The sequence below is a fragment of the Sus scrofa genome, chromosome X, assembly GCF_054392235.1.
Source record: "Sus scrofa isolate SSC_HxYL_T2T_F1_AM1 chromosome X, Sscrofa_HxYL_maternal_Yorkshire_Landrace_v2.0, whole genome shotgun sequence".
NCBI lineage: Eukaryota > Metazoa > Chordata > Mammalia > Artiodactyla > Suidae > Sus > Sus scrofa.
The window spans coordinates 106998822-107021824 of record NC_139401.1 but is presented as its reverse complement, the minus strand read 5'-3'; the positions used below and the strand labels follow the sequence as shown (position 1 = coordinate 107021824).

Sequence of the window (23003 nt, the reverse complement as noted above, 5' to 3'; positions counted from 1 at the left end):
CTATACTTGTGGCATATGAAAGTTCCCAGGCTAGAGGTCAAATCAGAGCTTCAGCCGCTGGCCTACACTACAGCCGCAGCAATGCAGGATCCAAGCTGCGTCTGGGACCTACACCACAGCTCGTGGCAACGCCAGATCCTTAACCCACTGAGCGAGGCCAGGGATTAAACTTGCGTCCTCATAGATGCTAGTCAGATTTGTTTCCACTGAGCCAAGACGGGAACTCCAGCGACACCTGATCTTTTCCTGAAGGGGGTCTTGTTTATTTATTTTATTTTATTATCTTATTTTTGTCTTTTTAGGGCTGTACCCGCGGCATATGGAGGTTCCCAGGCTAGGGGTTGAATTGGAATTACAGCTGCCGGACTACACCAGAGCCATAGCAACGCGGGATCCGAGCCGCATCTGAGACCTACACCACACCTCACAGCAACACCAGATCCTTAACCCACTGAGCGAGGCCAGGGATCGAACCTGCGTCCTTATGGATACTAGTCAGATTCATTTCTGCTGAGCTATGACAGGAACTCCAACATCTGATCTTTTAACCCACTGATCGAGGCCAGGAATCCAACCCACATCCTCATGGATACTAGTCGGATTCTTAACCCCCCCCCCACCAGCCACAACGGGAACTCCCAGCATAGCAACATTTCCATCACAATGATGCAGCCTACATTCTGGAGCCACCCTGCCCAGGGTCGAAGCCCAGCTCCGCCTCTTAATACCTGCCAGACCTCATGGAAATTACCTAACTTTATGTGCTTCAGATACCACCTCTGTGAAAGGAGGACACTGATGGCTCTTACTTCATAGGATTGTCGTGAGGATGAACTGAGACAATGTGTCTAAGGGGCTTCGTACAGTGCCTGGCCCACCACAGCACTCAACAGATATGAAGTCCAGTCTTTAGGAGCAATAAGCGAATTGGCAGTGGGTGTCAAACCGAAGAATGGCAAGTAAAAATGTTCTTGAGGAGGTTGGGGTGCGCAGTGAGAAGGGAGACTTGGAAGAATTCAGACCCTTTCTAACATTCCTGAGGCTGCACCGCTAATTATTAGCATGATGTTAGAGTTGGGCAACATGGGCATGGCTGCTTAAAGGCGTAGCTCCTGGCTGTGCCTAGTTCACACTGTAGGGTTATAGATGTTAACTTTTTTTCCCCAAGAATGCCAGGAAAATTAAAATTCCATTGAAATGCAGTTTCCTCTATCATGAATGTATTAATGTGGGGTTTATATCTAAACTCTGTATTTATTTATTTATTTTCGTTTTGTTTAATTTTGTCTTTTTGCTATTTCTTGGGCTGCTCCCGCGGCATATGGAGGTTCCCAGGGTAGGGGTCGAATCGGAGCTGTAGCCGCTGGCCTACGCCAGAGCCACAGCAACGTGGGATCCGAGCCGAGTCTGCAACCTACACCACAGCTCATGGCAACGCTGGATCCTTAACCCACTGAGCAAGGCCAGGGACCGAACCCACAACCTCATGGTTCCTAGTCGGATTCCTAAACCACTGCACCACGACGGAAACTCCTAAACTCTGTATTTAGATAGTTAAAGGACTTAGGGCCTGCATTAAAAAGAGATGCATCCTTAAAATCATTTATGTCAGGTAGATAAATCACATTGTGAAACTTTCGTCCCTGAGATGAAGTAGCTGGTATGAAGGAAGGTCCAAGGATAATCTAATCAGAATACAGTGGAGCCTCATTAATGTGTGTACTTTGCTGAATAAGAATCTGAGAACATTTAGATGGAAACTGAGATTTTGCCCTTTCCATGGAAAAATAAAAACATTGCCCAGAGTATCAGTCTAATAAATAAGATGGTATTAGCAGAATGTAAAGTGTAAAGTACTTAAAAGAATAAACACTGTTGGAGTTCGCATCATGGATCAGCGGTCAACAAACCTGACTAGGAACCATGAAGTTGCAGGTTGGATCCCTGGCCTCGCTCAGTGGGTTAGGGATCCAGTGTTGCTGGGAGCTGTGGTGCAGGTCACAGACCCGGCTTGGATCCTGCATTGCTGTGGCTGTGGTGTAGGCTGGCAGCTACAGCTCTGCCTGAGAACCTCCATATGTCACTGGTGCGGCCCTAAAAAGCAAAAAAAAAAATTTTTAATTTTAAAAAATAAACCCTGTTGATGCACTCTTTTAGGTGCAGTTGGTATGCTAATATAGCATGAAGGTAAATAATGGTTTATGTTAATGGGTTTATGTTGTTATTTGAGTACAGGGTGCTTTGGAAATATTACAGAAATATCCATTCTAGTCTAGAATATGACAAAAGGTCTTCTGGAGGGAAGTCCCATCGTGGCTCAGCAGAAACTGACTAGCATCCATGAGGACTCAGATTCCATCCTTGGCCTCACTGAGTGTGTTAAAGGATCCAGCGTTGCTGTGAGCTGTGGTGTAGGTCATAGAAGTGGCTTGGATCTGGCATGGCTGTGGCTGTGGTGTAGGCCGGCAGCTGCAGCCCCAATTCAACCCCCCCCACCCCCGCCGCCACCCCCCAAAGAAAGTCTTCTGGAGAAAAATGTTAAACTGAGACCTGAAGAGTGGAAGTTGTTTGGCAGATAAGAACTTGGGTTGGGGAATGGTGTGCTTAGAGAGAGGAAATAGTTTGTGGGGATTACTGAATGTTTTTCTGATTTATAAAGCAGGTCCATCAAGGATTTCCACCAACTCTTTGCCCATCTAGTTTGAATTTTTCTATGTAATTGAAAGTAATACAGTTGTTTTTTTTAAAAAATATTCATGTGATTCCAAATCATCAGCAGTTCAGACATAGCATTGTTGTTATATTAAAAATGCCTTCTGAGGAGTTCCCTTGTGGTGCAGTGGATCAAGGATCCAGCATTGTTATTGCAGTGGTTTGGGTTGCTGCTGTGGTGCAAGTTGGATCCCTGGCCAGTGAACATGCTGTGGGTGTGGTAAAAAAAAAAAGTCTTCTGCTCTCAAGTTGATACACTCAGTGGATAATTCCTGCTGCCTATTTCTCTTCTGATTGGTTGGAAATGTAACAGTTCAATCCTTTAGAATTTTCATACTTTTCTGTACTAGAACATTTGCTATTGTATCATATTATTGCATGTGCCTTTGCAGTTTATTAGTAGTACTTAGCAAGACCTTTAAAGCATAGACAATAAAAAACACATTTTCCGTGTCATTTTCTGCACTCATAGTGTATTCAGTGAATGACTGGAGACCATTTTCTGGCATATATAGTTGTATAACTTTAGGTTACTTTGGGTCAATAAACCAGATCTCTAGATTTGCAGGGTCCAATACCATAGCCACTAGCCCATATGTGGCTACTGAGCAGTTGGAATGTGAGTAGTCTAAATTAAGATGTGTTGTAAATGTAAAAATACACATTGGATTTCAAACACCTAGTACAGAAAGAGTACTATAAAATATCTCCTTAATTTTTTTTTGTAATGATTCTATGTTGAAAATATTTTGGTTTTATTGGGTGAGGTAATATATGTTATTAAATTAATTTCACCTGTTTCTTTTTACTTTTTTTACTTTCTAAAATATGGTTATATGAGGAGTTCCCAGGTGGCTCAGTGAGTTAAAGATCTGGCCTTGTCACTGCTGTGGCATGGGTTTGATCCCTGGCCCCAGAACTTCTGCATGCCATGGGTATGCCCCCAAAATGTGGCTATTTGAAAATTTAAAATTGCATGTGTAGACAACATTATATTTGTTTTGGCTGGTGCTGCTCCAGAGTTCTTTACTTTGCATGTGCTAACAGAGGCTGAAGCTGAAGTTGTGCTGTGGCTGTCAGTGGGCATGAGGAGTCATCCAACCGCTGGTTGGAGAAGGTTTGGCTTTTGGTTTTGGTTTTCGTTGGGTGTGTGTGTGTGTGTGTGTGTGTGTGTCTGTGTGTGTGTGTGTGTGTGTCTTTTCTTTTTAGGGCCGCGCCGTGGCCTATGGAGGTTCCCAGGCTAAGGGTTGAATCAGAGCTGCAGCTGCTGGCCTACGCCACAGCCACAACAACGTGGGATCCGAGCCGTGTCTGCAACCTACACCACAGCTCACGGCAACGCCAGATCTTTAACCCACTGAGTGAGGCCAGGGATCCAACCCAAATCCTCATGGATGCTAGTTGAGTTCTTAACCCCCTGAGCCACAATGGGAACTCCCTTGAAAGTAGTTTTGACACATCATATTTCACATCTAATTATTTTGTGTATCCCTTAACTGCTTATAGTCTAGTAGAGAGAGGCAAGCATGTACAAAACACGAGAGTGTTTCAGGTGCTCAGATAAGAGGAGTGGGTTCAAGATAATGACAGTATCTAAGGCTTCTGTAGCGCTTCCTGTGTACCAGGCACTACTCTAAGCGTTTTCATGTATTATAACTTATTTAATCTTCAGGAGAATCCAATAGATAAAGAATTATTAGTATGCCCATTTTACAAAGTACTACAAGTGGGCAAAGAGAGATTTAGTAATTTGCGCAAGGTCACGGGAGTGGCAGAGCTTGGCTTCAAACCCAGACTAACCTGGCTCTTCACCACTGCACAAAGGTGTGTGCCTTGTCTCCTGGGTGGGCAAAAAATACTTAGGGAAAGTGACATTTGAGTCTGGTCAAAGGAGAAAGCTGTTTGCTAGGGTGACAAGAACTGGGCATTCCTGTTATGACGATCTTATGAGCAAAGTCCTGACAAAATGAAGCAGTTATCTGAAAAGAGACAGGTTTTGGAGAAAGGAGAGGAGAAGATGGAAAGAAGGGGGATAGACTAGGCCGACCAGAGTTACAGGGAAGGAAAAGGTTGCGAAAGGACGGACCTTGAAACTGTTGACAAAGTGAGATTAGTGGAATAGCTAAGGATTCCACTGCCAAAGCTCCTGCTTTCCCCTTTGGCCCAGCCAGCTGAAAAATTTTAACTACATTTAAGTCACCGATTGTGTGACCTTGGGCAAACCCACTTAATTCTCCGGGGCCTCAATTTTCTCATCAGTGAGATCAAAGGCCACAACGCAATGGTCTTTGCATTCTCTTCTAGCACTGGTCTCCTGGTTTCTGTGAGTTCTAATGTACAAAGAAGCAATTTGAAATTAAGTGGCGTGTTTAGATGTGCAATCAAGAAAGATGACACTATTTTATATGGTACTATCGTGGTAAATTTTAAAAAGGGCATCTTAAGTTTTAAAGTTCAGCATTTACTCTGGACACTTAGTTGGAGTGTGTTATCAGGTTCTCAGTAGGAGTAAGTACCCCTCACTCTCTTATCTTCGGCACAACTGCCTCTGCATTGGTTCTCATGTTTTCCTGTTTCTCTCTTGGAGGTGACCTCTTTTCTTTCCCATTGTTCTTTTGGCATCTCCTCTGGTAGCTATGTCTTCTGTGAGTCTAAGTTCCCCTGAGTTTTCTTAATTGTTTCCATTGTTTTAACTACCATCTCCCTAGAAATATATTCCAATTACCGGCTCTAGTTCTATATCTCTAGTGGATATAGTCCCATCTAGAAATGATGTGCTTGGAGTGGCGGTGGGGGGGCAAAGTTGGTGAAGGGTGTCAAAAGGTACAAACTTCCAGTTATAAAATAAATAAGTCCTGGGAATGCAATGTACAGCATGGTTACTGTAGTTAATAATACTGTACTGTATATTTGAAAGTTGCTAAGAGAATAGATCTTAAAAGTCCTCATCATAAGAAAAAAATTTTTTTTCTTAGAACAAGGTGGCTGCACCTGCGGCATATGGAAGTTCCCAAGCCAGGGGTCAAGCCACAGCCACTGTAGAAGCAATATTGAATAGTCATGTGGCCAGGCACATGGGAAGTCCAAGAAAAATTTTTTGTAACTACGTGTGGTGACAGATGTTAACTAGACTTATTGCGGTGATCATTTCACCAGGTATGCAAGTATTGAATCATCATGTTATATACCTGAAGCTAATATAGTGTAATGTGTCAATTCAGTCTCAATAAAAGTATTTTTAAAATGACTTGGCTAAAACATGACTCTGCATCAAAATTTCTCTAAAGCCTTTCCTCCGTATGAGGAAAAAATGACATTATTTTCTTCTTCCAGTCTCAGTACAGAAAAATCAGAAAGTACAGACAAGTAAAAGAATATGGTAACCCCCATAATCTTACACATGAAAGGATAATCACAATGTTACCCTATTGTATAGTTTTCTTAATTATTTTCTTTGTATGTATATTTATTGTGAGGGGCTATCATAATACTGTGTTGTAATCTATCCGACACATGAAATCATGTGTTGTTTTTGAAAGTGTGGAGTATTCAATGATATACTCACATAATATATTTAACCAAATTCCTGATGTTGGGACTTTATTTCCAATTTACTGATACCACAAAGAGTGCTTATATGAATTCCCATTGCTTGTATCACACATATGACATTTATCACACATGCCTAGTATCGTGGTTACTTGAGCTTTGACACATCTCCTCAAAATGACAGCATGCATTTTGAGACCAGATCTTATATTTTTTTCATGTCTCTCATAGAGTTTAGCATCAGCTTTGCATATGGGAGACATTCAGTAAATATTTGTTGAATGAGGAGTTTCCCTTGTGGCACAGCAGAAACGAATCCAACTAGTAACCATGATGTTGTGGGTTCGATCCCTGTACTCAGTGGGTTAAGGATCTGGTGTTGCCATGAGCTGTGGTGTAGGTCACAGAGGTGGCTTAGATCCCACATTGCTGTAGCTGTGGCGTAGGCTGGTGGCTACAGCTCCGATTGGACCCCTAACCTGGGAACTTCCATATGCCATGGGTGCTGCCCTAAAAACCAAAGGAAAAAAATTGTTGTATGAATGAATAGATGCGGTTCTCATCCCCAGGCAATCACTGATCTACTTTCTATCACCATAGATTCATTTTCCTTTTCCAAAATTTTAGATAAATTGAATCATAGATAGTATGTACCCCTATTTGTGTGACAACTTTCACTTGGAATAAGTATTTGGAGATATATCCAGCTTGTTTTGTAGATCATGTTGCCCCATGTTGGTGGGGAGACAGAGAACAGTTATGCACTATTTCCTATAGAAGCCTGTGGATGAAGCCTCTCCATCGCAGAGATTTGATTCTGAGCCTTTGATGCATACCTCCCTGCCTGCCTGATCTCTCATCTTGAATATCTCACTGACAAAGGTAATGTGTCCAAAACGGAACTCTTTAGGCAATGCACCCCCCACCACCCTGTCAAAAAACAAAACAAAACAAAATACAAACCCTCCTCCCAAACTTGGTTGCTCCAGTCTTTCCCAGGATAGTAAATGACATCATCTTTCATCTAGTTGAATGGGTCTCTCTACTTTTTGGGTCTTCCTCTTGAATATGTCTCTGTTCCATCTGCCTTTTTTTTTTTTCCTGTCTCTACTGCCATCACCCTATTCTAAGCTGCATCGCCACTTGTCTGCCTACTATAGCCTTCTCACCAGTTTGCTTGCTTTTGCCTTTGCCCCATCCAACTCAGAGAAGTCCTGGTGATTTTAAAACAGTCATTGCCTATTATCACTCTGAGGCTTAAAACCCTTCAGTGATATCCCTTGCACTCATCCTATGGTTCTATTTTTAGAACCCTTGATTCCAGAGTACCCCAGGCATTTTTTATTTCTAACCCTCCGAATTTGAGCTCCTATAAGAATTAAGTACGTAGGAACTGTGTTGAGAAGTCAGCTTTGAAAGGGTTTGGCAGAAGAGGGCAGGGTTAGAATCTTCTCAGAGTCCTGCACACAAAATAGAGTTAGTGTAGTTTATGCCTAGTGTCATTCTTTCTTTTTCTTTTTTTTTCTTTTTTTCTTTTTTTTTTTTTTTTGCTTTTTAGGGCCACAGCCATGGCATATGGAGGATCTCAGGCTAGGGGTCCAATCAGAGCTATAGCTGCCGGCCCACACCACAGCCACAGCAACAAGGGATCCGAACCTGCAACCTCATGGTTCCTAGTCGGATTCATTAACCACTGAGCCACAACGGGAACTCCCCTAGTGTCATTCTTGATGTTAGAAAATCTGTACAGATCCTTAGATCCTTTCCTGCCTCTGACTCTTCAAGCTTGATCTTGACCTCTCCTTGAAGCCCAGTTAAGAGCTCACTTACGTGACTAAGTGGATAGAACATGTTTGTTTCTCTTCACTTAGCAATGTCTATTTATTTATTTTTGTATTTAAACACGCACCCCACCCCACCATACATACATACACATATACATACATATAAACGTGCATGTGCATGCATGTGCATGTGTGTGTGTGGGTAGATATTGGCTACTTGTCTTATCTAGACTATTTTGTGAGCCACAAGGGAATAGAATCCTTTCTCCTTATTCTTTTCCTTATTTCACTCTATGGAGTGAGCAAAGGGGCTAAGCAGACCCCTTGTGGGTTCTCCACAGATACTCGGTTCATTCAATAATGGACCAGATGAAACGCAACTTGAGCAGAGAAGCCAAAGAAGAAGTCCTAATACTTTTCAATTTGTTCTTTAATCAGAGTTAATGCAATCGAAATCCTTTGGTTTCATATCTCTTAGGCACATAGCAGGCTGGCAAATGCTTCTTGAGGGACTAGACCTGAGCCGTGGTGTGTGTGCATGTGTAGGCGCCTGTCCACATCTGCCTGTATGGTCTCTGTCCGGTTGAATTTCTATAAATATGTAATTAAATTGGTCTTGTCAAACCGTTGGGGTACTTGGTAGGCAGAATTCCAAGATGACCTCCAGGATTCTTGTCCTTCAGTGGACACACCCTGTATATCCCCTCCCCCTTATGTGTAGTCCAGACCTGTGGATATGCTTGGTGATTAGGTTACTTTATATGACATAAGTGAAGAGATTTTGAAGATGTAATTAAAGTCCCTTCCAGGAGTTCCCATCGTGGCACAGCAGAAACGAATCTGACTAATATCCATGAGGGTGCAGGTTCAATCCTGGCCCTGCTCAGTGGGTTAAGGATTCTGCGTTGCTGTGAGCTGTGATGTAGGCCGGCAGCTGCAGTTTTGACTCAACCCCTAGCCTGGGAACTTCCATATGCCATGGGTGTGGCCCTAAAAAAAGCAAAAAAAAATAAAAAATAAAAAAAATTAAAGTTCCTTCCAGAGGAGAGAAGTTCTTCTGCTGACTGACTATGAGGAAACAGCCCTGCTAGAAGCTGACTATGGAGAGGGGCAGGCTCTAGAGCCTGTAGATGTCCAGGATGTCAGTCCTACAACCCTGAAGAATCGAATCCAGACAACAACCCGAAGTGATTGAAAGAAGACTCTGAGCTCCACATGTGGACACAGCCAGGCTGACACCTTGATCACAGCTTTGTGAGACCCTGAGCATTGCCCCCAGCTCAGCTGATCCTGGACTCCTGACCCACAAAAACTGAGACAATAAATGTGTGTAGTTTTAGGCTGGTGCCAGGTTTGCGGTATTTTTTTTTTTTTTTTTTGTCTTTTTAGGGCCACACCCACAGCATATGGAGATTCCCAGGCTAGGGGTCGAATCAGAGCTCTAGCTGCTGGCCTACACCCACAGACACAGCAACACAGGATCTGAGCTGTGTCTGTGACCTACATCACAGCTCACGGCAATGCTGGATCCTTAACCCATCGAGCGAGGCCAGGGATCAAACCTGCTTCCTCATGGATACTAGTCAGATTCGTTTCCCCTGAGCCATGATGGGAACTTCTGTGGTAATTTGTTATGCAGCAGTTAACAATAACGAATACAGAGGATACCCAGCTAGCATTTAATTTTTTTACCACTGTATTACTTTGCTAGAGCAGGCACAAGAAAGTGCCATGGACTAGATGGCTTAGACAACAGTAAACCATAAACAGAAATTTGTTTTCTCAAAGTTCTCATAGAAGCTGTGGGACCAAGATCAAGGTCAACAGGTTTGGTTTCCACTGAGGCCTCTTTCCTTGACCTGCAAATGGCCACCTTCTTGCTGTGTCCTTACACGGTCAGTGTCTGTGCACGTGTGTATCCTAATCTCTTCTGATAAGAATAACAGTCATGTGTGATTAGGGCCCACCTTAAAGACCTCGTTTTAATCTAATTCCGTATTTAAATAATTTATCTCCGAATAATGTTACATTCTGAGATATTAGGGGTTAATATTTCAACATATGAATTTAAAAACTTTTTTTGTCTTTTTGTCTTTTCTAGGGCCGCTCCCGCAGCACATGGAGGTTCCCAGGCTAGGGGTCTAATCAGAGCTGTAGCCACTGGACTACACCAGAGCCACAGCAACACCAGATCCGAGCCGCATCTGTGACCTACACCACACTCACGGCAACGCTGGATCCTTAACCCACTGAGCAATGCCAAGGATCGAACCCGCAACCTCATGGTTCCTAGTTGGATTTGTTAACCACTGAGCCATGACAGGAACTCCGAAAAACATTTTTCTTGATTAAAGTGTAGTTGATTTATAGTGTTGTGCCAATTTCTGCTGCATGGCAAAATGACCCAGTCATACATATATATACATTCCTTTTTTTTGTTTGTTTTTTGCTTTTTAGGGCCACACCCGCAGCATATGGAAGTTCCCAGGCTAGGGGTCAAATCAGAGCTACAGCTGCCTGCCTAGGTCACAGCCACAGTAACACCATATCAGAGCTTTGTCTGCAACCCCACTGAGCGAGGCTGGGGATCAAACCTGCAACACTCTTGTTTCCTAGCTGGATTCGTTTCCGCTGCACCACGACAGGAACTCCTGTTTTAAGTTGTTTTCTAATTCCCTGAACCTCTGTTGCATCTCCCCTTCTTTAGATTTTTACTGTACTATTGTATTGCAATAGCTGTTTCTAATTCTTGATATTTTTGGCTACAGGTTAACTTGTAACATCTTTCATAATTACATCCCTAGATTTTAGTGGCCAGTCAGTCTGACATTAACAAAAACATTGTTTTACATTATATACATATATATATATATACATATATATATGTTTTTTACAAGTTTACAAGGTACTTTTGCATGACTTTTTTTTTTAAAAAAACCTAGAACAATACTATGAGGCTGATCAAGCCAATATCATTATTACCCTTCTCTAAATTCAAGAAGACACACTCAGGAGAGGTGATGGGGTTAACTTAATGTCATATAACTGGTGTCTTCTGACTCCAAATCAGAGCGTTCTGTCCACTAGATTAATTATGGAAAGTATCCTAACCCAAACAGGAACTAATTGCTACTGAATAAGTGTATTTGTAATATTTCTTATTCCTGTTTCGTTGTTCAAATACAAATTCTATGATGGCCCCCATCCTTGCTATGTATTCTGAAGGGTTTTCTCATAATGTGAATTGGGGCTGCTAGGACTGCACCTGATTATCCTGTTTTCCTGTTATTTCTGTTTGAGAGTTTATTGTAAAACCACTGCACTTGAACCTTTTTATGGCAGGGATGAAGCAACGACTTGGATGTATATCAACTCGGTTGTATTTACTCATTTATTTTTAACTTACGCGCCAGATTTTTCCTAAGCTGAAATCAATTGTTTTAAATATATTTCCTCAATGAGATCATAAACTCCTTTAACAGGTGCTTTCCACCTAATAGGCATTTTGTATGTGATATAGGTACACTATAATTATTGAAAGAGCATGGTGGAGAAGCCAATGAATGCATGCTTATTAACAAAGATGAGTTGTGTTGAATCCACAGACAGGTAAAAGATATTGATGTAAATTCCACGTGCATTTGGAGTTCTTAACCTTTTCACCAGTTTGATAAAGGCTAAGAATGTGGTGATAGCTTTAATTCCTGCAAATTTTTGAGTGACTGATTACTTTCAAAGTTACCTAAAACCCACTATTGGGATTTCAGTGTATGGAATTTGAAATACCAAGTCAGCAAAGTTGAGATTTTGAATGCCTGATCAGTTTACTGGTAGGCAAAGGGAGAAATACCAGGAAACAGAGAGAGCTAAAGTCCCCACACTCACCCCATCACTTCCTTTAAAAAACAAACAAACAAACCGATGAGTAAACTGGTTGCTAACAGCAAGCACCCATTATTTTTCCTAGGAATTTGTAATTATAAGCAGAAAAGTCAAGGGAAGACATATATACGAAAGGTGGCCCCAGGCGGTAACCGTCAGGAAGGCAAAGAATGAATAGAAGACCTGAAAGGGGAAAAAACAGGCTTGACTGGGGTTTTTTGTTGGGGGCTTGGCTGACAGACTGGGAGGAGAGAGTCGTGATTCTGACTTGGAACAGCAGTTCCACCCGTTTGCAAGCAGCGTTGCACAGCGGTCAAAAGCTTGGACGCTGGAATCACACTGCTGGGCATCCTGGGTCGTGCTCTGTGTGTAACCTTGGGCAACTAGTTTGACCTTTATGCCTCAGTGTGGTTACTAGTGAAACGGAGGTAATAACACTATGGACCTTGTGGAGTAGCTATGAGTTAAGTGAGTTAATAATTCAGCGCTGGGTTCTTCGTAGGCGCTCGGTAAAATGTTGAAGTGCTGTATTTGTTATTCTTCCTCTTTCTTAATCGTCTATACCTCCCGTGGGGGTCTGTGGCAAGGGGGAAATGAAGCGCTTGTCGCATCTGAAGAGTGATGAACAGTTGTGTGACAGTCTGGGTCAGGGTGATTTTGAGGTGCGCGCCCCACCGTGTGAAGCGGCTTGAGCGCACACCTTGTGCCCGGGCCCGCTGTGACCAGGAGGGGCCGCGACAACGGGGGCTTCCTCTTGGCGGGCGCACCGTGTCCCCGAATACTTGACAGTTTTCACCTCTTCTGCCACTTGGGCACTAGAGGCCATGTGTGTTCAAACCCGAGCGTACCGGTTTCGGAGGCGCGAGGGCCACTTGGCAGCTGGTTACCCCGCCTCCGGGCTCCCCCACGCCACGCATCGGCAACCGCAGAGTTGTGCTCGGACCCTGCACACGGTCCTAGCCCCAGCTCGCCCGCCTCCCGCGCAGGCGCCGCCGGGGCCACCCCCGCCGCCATGTTTCCCCCGCCCGCGCGCTCCCTCCCCCTCCCCTCTTCAACTGGGCTCCCGCCCCCCTCCCCCGCCCCCCCACCCCCTGGTGAGGTCAGGCGGAGGCTCTGCCGCTGCGGCCGCAGCAGCTCCGCTCCTATTCCGGGGAAGCCTGGAACCGGGCTTTTGAAATAGGTGGAGCGGCGTTCGGGTCAGGGTCCGTGCTCTCCGCCTGCGGGAGAGAGAGGCGAAGTGATCGGGGCGAGCAGGGGGTGCGGAGGATTGGGGGCCGGTGCCTCGCAGCAGGAGGGGACTCCGGCTGCGCCGTGCGACTCGCCCCTTGGCCCTCAGAGCGCAGCAGCGGGCGGACGGGCGGCGGGACGCCGGGACGCGGCGAACAAGGTGAGGCAGGGTCCCGAAGTCACCGGGGCTCCGTCAGCCGCCTTCTCACCCCTGGGACTCGGCGAGGCCAGGCGGTGCGTGGCAAGGAGTTGCGATCTGCACCAGGGGCAGAGGGACCGAGAACTGCCTTCGCTCTTTGCACGCTCCCCCCACCCCCAGCCCATTTTCTCTCGCTTGTTGGTGTGCGCCCTCATCCCTGCACCTTCTCATCCCTACCTCCTGGACTCGCTGGCTCCGCCAGGCGCCTGGGTTCCTTGAGGACCACTGAGCCTAGTTTTCCTTTGCTTCTTTGTTATCCTTCCAAGATCTTCTCCTCGGGGTCTGTCACTGCCCTTGACGATCTGGGGTCCCTCTGCCCGCTTCGGGCCTCACTGTCTCTTGCCTTCTAACAGTTTCTGCTTTGTGCCTCCCAACCCATCGCTCCCCCAGAATCTTCTAACTTGAGAGGCTCCTCTGCTGGCTCCCGAGTCAGGAGCACACTCTCTTTCTTGAAGCTTTTAACTCTGCTTTGAGCGTCTTCATCTCTAAAAGCCTTGGATTCTTTGGATTAATCACAGTTGACTAATGATTTTCTTGGAGGCTTACAGTCTAGTCTCCGGTTTACTGAAAGTGTTGGGAATGATCTTCTAGTAAATAACAGCTAGGGAACTTGAAAGTTTCTTTCTAGTTTTAAATAACTTAGTCCAAGAACCACAGCCACTCAGAACGTTATGTGTGGATGTTTGTATTTAACCCTAGCACATGGTCCTAAATCTGATTCTTCCCACGCTGCCAAGCAGGCCGGAGAGAGAGTGGGAGGGACTTTAATGCCTGGCTCCATTTCTCCTTCTGCAAACTGAGATGTTCATCGTTTTAATGTAGTCAGAGGTCTAGTGGTTTGGGATAAAGCAGAGGCTGGTTACTAAGCACATTGAGTGGGAACTGTCAGATTCTGGGGTTTAAAACTGTCTCTGTTGGGAGGGCCCCTGCCCCCCCTTTTAAAGAAATCGTCATTTCTTACTGTAGATCTCAGATTTGTATATGCCCTCAAGAAGCAGAATTCAGAAACTCTGTCAAAGAGATGACTTTTTTTGCAGACTGGAGATTAATTTGCTGAAGTTGATTTCACACAGTACCAGTTATTTCCTCAGCGATATTCCCTTCTCCCTGTTAGCTCACTCCTTTACTCACTTCCATGCAATTCTAATTAGTGTGTGAAGAAAATTAAAGAAGCTGCAAGAGGAGGCAGATACATGAACTAGCACATGCTGACCTAGGTGGCTGTGTTTTTGGAAATGGGCTATATCCAGTGTTCAAGTTTGAAAGCTGAGAAAAACGAAATAATCAATTTAGCAGTTATGACATCATTTTATGTTTAAAAATATTAGTGCCCTTATCTGCACATTCTTATTACTATCTTTATACGGAACGGTGATAGAATTGCTTGCTTGATGTGTGACCAGGTGTTGCCATTGACGTAGTGTGCACTAATTGGCAATAATCTCAGAAGAAACCAAGTTGTGAATGAAGGTGACGGCTAGATTTCACCATCCTCGAAGCCCTTCTTTTGGCCATGAGACAAAGCATGTAGTTTCTGCTGCAACATCAAATGATGTGTTTTAAAAATAGATAAACAAGAGCCTCAAATTCCCAAGGCTTTTAATCTGCCATTCGTATAAGCACACTTGAAAAAAAGGGTAGTGTGATTGTTTTGAGCTTAAAGTGATGCTCTGAAGAAAGTGGTTTTCACAAAGAATATAAAAGTCGCTTGATTATCAATTTAGTTATATGGCTTGCACATGATTTGTAGTTTCCCTCATTCTTTAGTAAGTTTCTGACTTCACTTTAGTTCTTCTAAAAAATGCGATATAGTAGGGAAAGGAGATTTATACCAATAGGCTCACCCTTCTAAATCTGTAATTTTCTTGGCAACCCTTTCTGGGAAGCTATACAAACTTGAAAACTGTTTCAAAGAAAAGAGTTTATGTTATTATGCCATTTTTTTTCCTTTTGTGATTATTACTGATACCAAGTCGAAGCTAATGTTTGCCAGGGGAAAAACGTGCTTATGAGTTCATCTTAAGCCTTTTGCTCTGAATCTCTTGAATATTACTTGATGTGTATTTGATAACCTACCTGGTATACCTAGAAGTTATCAGATTGGATAGTTCTGATGTTAGTAAACTTAATTGACAGTTTACTGTTGAAAATTCTTTTTCATTTCTTTAGACATTTTAAATTACGTAATTTGATTTACATTAGTGAAATGAGACTAAGGATTTTCAAATTGTTTGATTTTATTGATGTTTAATAAAGTACTACAACCTCCTCAAAGTATTTTTTTTTTTTTTTAGTCTTTTTTTTTAGGGCCACACCTGTGGCATATGGAAGTTCCCAGGCTAGGGGTTGAATTAGAGCTACAGCTGCCAGCCTACGCCACAGCAACGCCAGTTCTGAGCCACATCTGTGACCTACATCACAGCTGATGGCAACGCCAGATCCTTAACCCACTGAGCCAGGCCAGGGATTGAACCCACATCCTCATGGATACTAGTCGGGTTTGTTACTGCTGAGCCACGATGGGAACTCCCTCAAGGTAATTTTTTCCTCACATCCTTTGGTTGAAACTAATGTTTTTGTTGCCATGCACTAGCACGATGATTTCTTGGTATCATTAGATTTCAGAAAATGTACAAGAATTTTGAAAAATGAACAGCTCTAGAGAAAACATCTCAAGATTAGAAAAAAAAAAGGCTTTCTCAAGTTTCTGACATAGCAATCAGCCTTTAAATATATTCTTCATTCAGAAAAAAAAAAATTCTTCATTCGTTTAGTCATTTATTTCACAAAATCTGTTGAGCACTTTCCATTTGCCAGGCCCCGTGTTCCGCACAATGATAAACCTTAAGAGGCACGAGCCTTGTACTTCTGGAGTCTCACAGAGGTTCTATTCCAGCAAAGGATGTAGACAATAAACAGATAAACAAATGGATTAGATCTTTATAGACTGTGGTGAGAACAGTGACGGAAATAATGTGATATGGAGAATTGGGAAGGGCCTGTTTAGCAAGGGTGGTCTGGAAAGGTGAAGGTGACCTTTGAACAGGAAAGAAGAGCCCAGGAGCTTACCTCATCCAGAGGAGCTCAGCGAGAGCCGAGAAGAGTTAAGAGCCAAGGCCTTGAGGCAAAAAAACAAACTGGTGTTTGAGGAACAGAAAACAAGCCGAGATGGATGGAACTTAAGTGATCTCGTGGGGGGAGCAGTGAAAGGCATCTGGGAGCCTAGGGGGAGTCAGATAATAGATAATGCAGGGCCTGGAGATTCTAAGAAGTAATTTTGAGTTTGTCTCAGAACAGTGGGTAGCCAGTGAAGAGTCTTTGCTACCTACTTTGTGGTGGAAGGTCAATGACTGAAAAAAATTAGTGAATGTAAATAACATTTGTTTTGTAGAGGATAAACAGAGTACCTAGCTACTCAGTTTATATGAAGACGTGAGAATGAAAAACTTTTGATGTGTACACTGAATAAAGCTGTAATGCGCTTCTTCCGCTCTCCTTAGATAAGGGGATAGGGGAATGGGAACTCTGAGGGGAGTATGTTAAAAAGCAGTTGAGTTTCCACTGTCACATTGTTACCTGTGCCCTGAGGTATGTTGTCACTAACCTCATTAACGATCAGGTCATTGTTATACTTAAGAATTTGTATTTTGGAGTTCCGTTCGTGGCGCAGTGGTTGACGGGTCGACTGGGAACCATGGGGTTTTGGGTTTGATCCCTGGCCTTGCTCAGTGGGTTGGGGATCTGGCGTTGCCGTGAGCTGTGGTGTAGGTCACAGACACGGCTCGGATCCCGCGTTGCTGTGTCTCTGGTGTAGGCCGGCGGCTACAGCTCCGATTGGACCCCTAGCCTGGGAATCTCCATGTGCCGCGGGAGCAGCCCAAGAAATGGCAAAAAATAATAATAATAATAATAATTTGTATTTTAAAGAATGCTTTGTTTTTCTCACAGAAATACACTTTTGAAGGCTGGAAATTTTATTTGCATATGAAGGAATAACTTAGATTTTAGAAATGGCCTTTGGGATTTTAAGAGGAGTTTGCCATTTTCCTTTAGCTGTTGCCTTCTCCAACATTTTCAAATTGCCACATCTTTATTCTTTGAGAGATTAGAGTTTTCTCTATTCCTTTAGGATTGAATGAATTTAGACTTGGCATTTTGCTTTGTTGCCCTGAGCCCTTGCTTGAAAGCGATCCAGTTTGGCGCCAAATAGGAATGGCATTCCATAGGGGTAAATCCTACAGAAACTTGCAAAGCAATCATCAGCAGCTCCTGTAGGGTCTAATTGCAACTCCTCAATTTAACACTCAAGGATTCTCGTGACTTGACCCAGGCCTACTGTTCCACTTGTCCTTATTATTCTCTTACACAAATCCTTTGTTGGTTTAAATGGATTTATACCTGGTTTGGAACTTACTGTGCTTAGCCTTATTCTTGGCATAGAGTAGGTGCACAGTAACAAGGGTTTTTTTTCTTTTCTTTTTTTTCTTTTTAGGGCCACACCTGCAGCATATGGAAGTTCTCAGGTCAAACCTGAGCTACAGCTGCCAGCCTACACCACAGCCATAGCAACTCGGGATCCGAGCTGCATCTGCCACCTACAACCACAGCTCACGACAACGCCGGATCCCCACTCACTGAACGAGGCCAGGGATCAAACCCGCATCCTCAAGGATACTAGTTGGATTCATTCTGCTCCACTGCAACGGGCACTCCCGTAACAGCTTTTTGAATGGATGCCATGCCATCATCCTTTCCAAGAACCCTCCCTTTTCCATTCTGCCCTTGCAAATCCCAGTACTAGTTACAGAACTATTCAAATCTTATATCCTATTACACCATCCCCCACTGACCTGATCTCCTCCGGATGTGAACAGCAGCCACACAAACTTGCCATGCATGTCGTAATTATGTTTATTTGATGCCAGGGCATTTCCCCACTGTTTTCTGGCTGCATGAAGGCAACCTGGATCTCGTCTGGTTTGCTGGTCCTTGTCTCCAGAGCACCTGGCACATGGTATATCTCCTATAAATGGTTGTCGAACAACAAATAAATGCTACCTTGTGCTGTTTCTCCTATTATTGTTTTGGATACTTACATCATTGAATACTCCCATGTTTCACATGTTTGTCTGGTGTCATCAAGCAGTTTCTGAGAGAGGTCAGAGTTGTTGGGAGCGCAATTGTGGAGCTACGCTGCCTGGCTTCCAGTTCAGGCTGGGAGACTTAACTAGCCAGGGGATATTGCATGAGTTAGTAAACCTCTTTGTACCTCATACTTTTCATCTGTAAAGAGAACTTCTCCTTTAGCGAACTTAGAAGGATTAAATGAGCTGGTTATATCTGAAATTTGTTGTTTGCAATTTTTAATTTAAAAAGATGTAATAAAAATGTTACTTGGTAAGTTAGGTGCCAAAACTTGTGGTGACAGAATCTGACTTGAACTGAAATGAGAGTATTTCCTAGCCTTTATTATACTTAATATTTATTTCGTTTTGCTGTAGAATTAGTAATATGTTTCTGGGGTGGTGCCTCAGACTATACTGGGGTATTACATAATATATAGTATATGCAGACTACTACCTATCTAAAAGTCTGGATGTTTTTGAATTTGGAAACACACCTGGCACAAAGGTTTTTCAGATAAGAGATTCTATACTTTACATAAAAGTACTTATTAAATCCGGGCCTTGCACGTAGTAAGTCGTTGCCGTTGGTTGTGATTAGGGAAGTAAATATACTATTTTATCTTTCCCAATAGCTAGCTCACAATGGTTCCCATGTAAATAGGTGCTAATTTATTCACGCAGAAACTCTAGATAGAGGGCTGGCTGTATGAACCTCATTTTATTATAGGAAAACAGATACGGTGGGTCACGTAATTGTAAGGAGCCAAGACCCTCATCTTGCAATACTCATTCATCTAGAACCAGTAAAAGTATTTATTTTTTTTTTCTTTTGTTATTTACAACAAAGCATGCTTTGGAGTTCCCGTTGTGGCTCAGTGGAAATGAATCCGACCAGTAACATGAGGTTTCGGGTTTGATGCCTGGTCTCACTCAGTGGGTTGAGGATCCGGCGTTGCCGTGAGCTGTGGTGTAGGTCGAAGATGTGACTCGGATCTTGCGTTGCTGTGGCTGTGGTGCAGCAGCTGTAGCTCCGATTCTACCCCTAGCCTGGGAACCTCCATATGTCTCGGGTGGGGCCCTAAAAAGCCAAAAAAAAAGGCATGCTTCTTCAGGGTGAGTCTTTGGGGGCAGTGGAGAAGATGCAGTTAAGAATTTAATGTGACTAGACACTTATTCTTTGCAGTTAAATCTTTCTTGAACTCCTCATGTATATAGAAATCTGTATTAAGAGCCAGACAAAGGTGTAAAACAAATGAGGCGTGGTTCCTGGACTTCAGTAGTTTCAGCATCATGCGTGGTTACACAGGAACGTGGGTATCCATTACAATTCCTTACTTTCTTCTGTAAGTTTGAAATCATTAATATTAAAAGTGTACAAAGAAAAACACAGGAGACAATTGAAAACTCGTCTTAGTGTTCACTAAATGGAATTGATTTTTAATCACCCTAACCACCCCCTAACCCCTGCAGTCCTTTTCTTTCCAGCTAAATTAAGCAAAATATGATTTTTATTGTTCTTTATCAATATTTGTAAATCATAATTGCGATCTTTTCTTTGTCCCTTTTCTTTTGTGGGTTTTGTAGTAATTATGTGTCCAAAAAATTTTTCCGGACTCTTCTTAAAGTTCAAAACTAGTCCTTGAAGCTCTTCTGCCAATTCATTCCACAAATATTTATTAAGTACCTGTTATATTCCTGGCATTGCACTGGTTCAAATAGAATCTCTGTCCAGTGCTCTTTCCCTCAAACTGGAGCACACTGGGTATACTGGATGAGCAGGGTGGTGACATGATAGTGTGTACTAAGAGCTACAAAATAAAGCAACTTGTGTTTGTTGGAACATTTATTTTACACAAAGATTTAAAAGAACATTCGCTGTTAGTTTTCAATAATAATGATATTTAAATTCAAATGCATTGTGCTCTAGTATTCATAATGAAAATTTGAGGTAAAATCCAGTACTTCAGAGAAAGTTTGTCTGCAGGGGCAGCTGTGATAACCTGGGGGGTGACTGTTTGAAAAACAGAGGCAACGCTGTGCTGAGTCTGTTCCTTTAGTCAAATATGCATACATTTTCACAGCCTTAAAATCCCATAATGACCTGCAAAGAAGACAATAGACATCAATTTTTCCCCCTTGTCGCATCATCTCTTTTAGTTCAAAGGAACATTCTGGTTGTTTGATAATGATCTAAATTGTAAGCTGTGTTGAGCGCTGAGTTCCTAATGCTGGGGAGTAGTAGCTAAGATTGATAACTAAGGGACTGCTATCTTCGGAAGAGAGGTTGTGAGAACATGACCATGAACTTAAGGCAGCACAATTGATGGGGCCAAAGCTTTGCCCCATTCTGTGCACACTTGCCTGTGTCACTGACTGAAGTTAACTTTTGCTAACTTTAAAACTGCTTTCGGGAGTTCCTGTCGTGGCTCAGTGGAAATGAATCTGACTTGCATCCAGGAGAATGAGGGTTCGATCCCTGGCCTCGCTCAGTGGGTTAAGCATCCGGCATTGCCATGAGCTGTGATGTAGGTCGCAGACTTGGCTTGGATCCCACATTGCTGTGGCTGTGGTGTAGGCCAGTGGCTATAGCGCTGATTCCACCCCTAGCCTGGGAACCTCTATATGCTGCAGGTGTAGCCCTAAAAAAGAATAAAAAATAAATTTTAAAAACCGCTTTCATTTATAATGAAATATAAATACAGATTGCTTTGTCAATTGTTGGCCACTGAAATATTTAACAGTAAAGGAAAGTTTTCAAAGTTCAGGTGTTTTGAGGTTAATAAAAGGTTTCTAGAGTTTGAGGTGATTCTGAAAAGGGACAAGCAGCATGTCAGAGGTGTGGCTGTTGCAAACAATGATGTGATTTCCTCCAAATGAGAAAGATGAAGGGAAAGGCAAGTGAAGAAAGGGGGTAGAAGTAAATGGAGTGAATCAAACACTAAATCTTCAAACTGATTTTTGTTATTGCTGTCCCACCTTCATTATTGCTGTCCCACTCCAGACAGTTTCCAGGGCCTGACCTTGTTGCATTGTGTTATTGCCTGAAGATCATAAGGACATGGGTATAGAGAGGTGATTAAAGAATGGCCTTTAGGGAGTTCCTGTCGTGGCGCAGTGGTTAACGAATCCGACTAGGAACAATGAGGTTGTGGGTTCGATCCCTGGCCTTGCTCAGCGGGTTAAGGATCCAGCGTTGCCGTGAGCTGTGGTGTAGGCCGAAGTTGTGGCTCGGATCTTGCGTTGCTGTGGCTGTGGTGTAGGCCGGCAGCAATATCTCCGATTCATCCCTAGCCTGGGAACCTCCCTAAAAAGACAAAAAAAAAAAAAAAAAAAAAGTCTTTACAGTCTATGTGTGACATGCTTTTATAGTCTAATCAATAAAAGGGGGTAAGAGAGTTGTAGAGTTTTGCTTTGTGGTCCCACTTATTTCTAAACAATGCTTCATTTCAGCCAAGTTTTTTGTTCCACCCTTGTGTATTTCTCAGTGGGAAGGCCGTAGAATTCAATGGCTAAGATCTTTGGCCCTGGAATCTGAGGCTTAGGTTCAAATCCCAGCTCTCCCTCTTGTTGGCAGTGTAATTTTGGGCAATTCCATTCACCTCTCTGAGCCTTGTTTGCCTCCTCTGTAAACAATCTCATCTGTTGGGTTTTTTTTTATTTGTTTGTTTTTAAATTTTTATGGCCATACCCATGGCATTTGGAAGTTCCTGGGCCAGGAATTGAATCTCAGCTGCAGCTGTGACCTATGCTGCTGCTGCAGCAACGGTGGATCCTTTAACTCACTGCGCAGGGCCAGGGATGGAACCTGCATCTCTGCAGTGACTTGAGCTGCAGCCAGATTCTTTTTTTTTTTTTTTTTTTTTGGCTTTTTTTGCCATTTCTTGGGCCGCTCCTGTGGCATATGGAGGTTCCCAGGCTAGGGGTCGAATCGGAGCTGCAGCCACTGGCCTACACCAGAGCGACAGCAACGCAGGAGCCGCGTCTGCCACCTACACCACAGCTCACGGCAACGCTGGATCATTAACCCACTGAGCAAGGGCAGGAATTGAACCCGCAACCTCATGGTTCCTAGTTGGATTTGTTAACCACTGCGCCACGACGGGAACTCCTGCAGCCAGATTCTTAACCCACTGCACCATAGCGGGAGCTCCTCGTCTGTTTTAAGGAGTAAATGAAACAATGCATATAAATGCTAAGCCACATAGTAGATATATTGACTCTTAGTAGATACATGGCTTGAGTGGTTAAAACTTTTAGAGCTTTGCCATTTATATATGAACCAGAAGTCTGAGGGAAAATTGCATTTTTCCTTTATACTGCCTTAATCTCAGTTGGGATTTTGTTTCCTGAAGATGTATCTTTTTTTTTTTTTTTTTTTTTTTTTTGTCTTTATAGGGCTGTACCCTCAGCATAAGGAAGTTCCCAGGCTAGGGGTGGAATTGGAGCTGTAGCCGCAGGCCTATGTCATAGCCGAAGCAAGGCAGGATCCTAGTTGCATCTGTGACCTACACCACAGCTCACGGC

General features: G+C 43.3%; 1 protein-coding gene across 10 annotated transcripts in view; it reads left to right on the top strand.

The window, feature by feature from the left end:
* KLHL13 (kelch like family member 13) overlaps nt 1–23003 on the top strand; it is a 406437-nt gene that overhangs the window by 192314 nt on the left and 191120 nt on the right. For 6 of the 10 annotated variants that reach the window (XM_085008253.1, XM_021080432.2, XM_021080424.2 and 3 more), the window contains exon 1: nt 13024–13314. The exons of the other annotated variants lie outside the window; for them this stretch is intronic. The gene's annotated coding sequence lies outside the window, so the exon portion shown is untranslated. Of the gene's footprint in view, nt 1–13023; nt 13315–23003 lie in introns of those variants that run through there. 10 annotated transcript variants of the gene reach the window in all.